The sequence below is a fragment of the Mus caroli genome, chromosome 3 (genome assembly GCF_900094665.2).
Source record: "Mus caroli chromosome 3, CAROLI_EIJ_v1.1, whole genome shotgun sequence".
Lineage (NCBI taxonomy): Eukaryota > Metazoa > Chordata > Mammalia > Rodentia > Muridae > Mus > Mus caroli.
Genome location: NC_034572.1, coordinates 54,933,938 through 54,937,275, shown reverse-complemented (window position 1 = coordinate 54,937,275; position 3,338 = coordinate 54,933,938).

The following is a 3,338-nucleotide window of genomic DNA, read 5'->3' as shown; positions in this document are numbered from 1 at the left end:
GCCTCCCCAACCAAAGCAGTCTCAGGTCCCGCGTGATTGGACTGGAGCAGAAGCTGTGTTCCACTCACCAGCAGTCTCAAAATCCTGTGGCGGGGGTCATGGGTAGCTGGCGGGTGTCAGCCGACCCTGCCTGGTGCTGGTCCGCTGGAAGAGGCCTGTGGGATGTGACATTTATTGAGGTGAGGGACACCATTCCTTAAGCAGGGAGACTTGGACAGTGGAGGAGTGGATGAACTGAGCTGAGTGTAAGGATGCATACATTCACTGCTCTCTGTTGTTGATTATAGATGTGATATGACCAATTCTATCAAGTTCCTGCTCCTGTGACCTCCCATGATGAACTGTAAATGGAGCTATGAGATAAAATGAACTCAATTCTTCTCTGAGAAACTTCTGTCAGACTATGTTGTCACAGCAAAATTAAGAGAGAAATTGGCACTGAGAAGCAGGCCAGTGCTGTGATAAACCTGGCAAAATGGTGGCTTGTTATGCCTTTCGTGTGTTTTGTGGGAAGGATGTGGAAGAGTTTGCACTTTTGCACTACAAATGTCGTTCAGTATCAAATACATGGTAATCTCAAAAGCAAGAAAAATATAAGATTTAAGAGGAGAAGGAATATAGTTGAGACCAGGAACTGTATAGAAGGGTCAAAGTCCCTGCATCAAGGTCCTAAGAGGCCATTGCAGGAAGCTGTGAAGGTAAAGCTTCAGTTGTAATTGAGACCCCATAATACTGGAAATGCCAGGTCTGTGGGATGGATATCTGCTAAGGAGTGCTGCAGCTATAGAGTGGAAACTGTCCTAAGCCTAAGGGAAGAGCTGTACTCTATCTGTCAGAACTGGAAGTGGTTGTGTGTGGTGCTTAGAATGAGAAAGGAAGACCCCAATAAGCTCATAGATTTGAATGCTTAGTCACTAGGAAGTGATATTATTTTTTTAAGAAGTAGAAAATGTCTCCTTGTTGGGGAAGTGTGTCACGGAGGGTGGGCTTCAAAGTTTCAAAAGTCCATGCCAATCTCAGAGTCTGTCTCTCCCTGCTGTCTGAGGATCTAGATGTTCTAGAATTCTCAGGTACTTCTCTAGCACCATGTCTGCCTACATTTCATCATGCCTCCTGCCATGATGATGATAATGCACTAAACCTCTGAAAGTGTAAGCCAGTTAAATTGTGTCTTTTATAGGAGTTGATGTGGTTAATGGGGCTTTTTATAGCAATAGAACAACAACTATTCACACTGGGGGCAGTCATTGAATAAGAAATGTCCTCCATATGTTTGGGTATTTGAACATTTGGTTTGTAGTTGGTGATGCTGTTTGGGGAGGCTTGCTACAGTCTTGATGGAGAAAGTACATCACTGGAAGAAGCTCTGTAGATCCATTGTCTTAATTACTTTTCAGTTGTTGTGGTAAAGCATCATAACCAAAAGTGACTTACAGAAGAAAGGATTTTGGCTTATGGTTCCAGAGAAATAAGACTCCATCATTGTAGTCAGATATGACAGAAAGCTACAGGAAGGCTGGCAGGAGCAGAAACTGGAAGGTTGAAGGATTATGACTTCAAGTGATGCACTGTGTGTCAAAATGGCAAGGGTTACATTTTGATGGTTAATTCTGTCAACTTGGCACCATCTAGAATCACCTGGAAAAACTTTAATGATCATGCTGGCCTATAGGCATGTCTGCGGGGATTATCATGATGCTCTTGTGTGAGCTGTTTTATGTTAATTAAGATGGGAGACCTGCCTGACCATTGTGGGTTGCATCATTCCATAAGCAGGGGAATGCAGACTGTGAAAAATGGAGAAAGTGGGGTAAGCATGTGTTTGCATAAGTTCACTGATCTCTACTGCTGCTGATTTTGCTATGACTTCTGTAATCTGAGGGATTGTAAAATGGAACTGTGCACTAAAATAAACTCTTATGGTAGAGCCCAACCAACTCAGTTTTGAAGAAACTGTACAAGACCAGGGGCTAAACTCCAATTCCAGAAAGAAAATCACAAAGTCCTCCTGTACAAACATCTGATGGCAACCCACCACCCCTTAACATCAGCCAGTCAGACTACAATAGCAGGACCAAAGTACATATAGATAACTTAAGAAACCCTGTAGATAATGTATCCATCCTCTTGCCAGGTGGTCTTGTCCCCATGTTCGATTCCTACAGAGTATACCAGAAATGCAGTTTTTAATATATTAGCTTGCTGGCCTGTATGGAAATTCCCCAAGTTTGCAGTAGCTCTAATAAGTACCCTTCACCACTAGACTCAGGGCTCTTACTCTGACCCACTGCTTTGGGGAGGGTGAGAGACTTTGCTCTGGAGCTTGTAATAAAGACTCTTATATATTTGCATCAGAATTGGCTCCTCTGTGGTCTTTGGGATACCTGTAACTTGAGCATAACATTTTTACTCAGAGTTGCTTTTATCGATATATTTTACAGAAACAACAGGAAATAAAACTACAATGACCCCTGAGTAGCCTGTCCACTCAGCCTCCTCCTTTGCTCCTACCCCTGTAAGCACCAATCTAAGAACAACACAAGGACACTGAGAGCTCACCGTATCTTCAGCTCTAACTACAGACTCAGTTTGTTCCAGCTGCCTATTTCTGTGTAAAGAGGTATCCTAAAGCCAGAGTCATAATATTGCTCTCATCATAGTTTTTTGTGGTTTAGGAATTTAAAAATAAAATCTCAGCAGGGAGGGTCTTTCTCAGTTAAGTAGTTTCTGAGGCCTACTCTAAGAAAGTCTGTATGATTCTGTTGGTCTGGACTGTTGGGGCTCTCAGAGACTGAACCACCAAGCAAAGAACATACATGGACTAGACCTAGGCCTCCCTACACATATGTTGCAGATTTGTACCTTGTTCTTCATGTGGCTCCGAGACAACTGGAGTGGGGGCTATCACAAAAACTGTAGGATATATTCCTGTAGCTGGGCTCCCTTCTGTGACCCTATGGGAGAGGAAACAAGACTTTAAGTTCCAGAGTGGGGGTAGGATATCCAGGTAACCCCCACCTGCTCAGAGGAAAAGGGGAAGGTGTGGGGGAAGGATTGTGGGAGGGGGTGATCAGGAGAGTAGCAGTGAGTGGCATGTAAGTCAAATAAGTAAAAACTAAATAAATTTTTAAAAATTAACAAAAAGGAAGTTTAAGACTCTGACCAGCTTTATCTTACCTGGACCCCCAAGTGAGCAACATGGAGCCAGGGATTGATGCAAAAACAAGAGGAATTTATTGTTCCAATGCATTGGGTGACAACCTTGGGCAACCAGTTAGGCCAGTTTTTATGCAGCTTTCAGGGGTAGAATAGAGCAACAGCTACTAGGCACAAAGTGA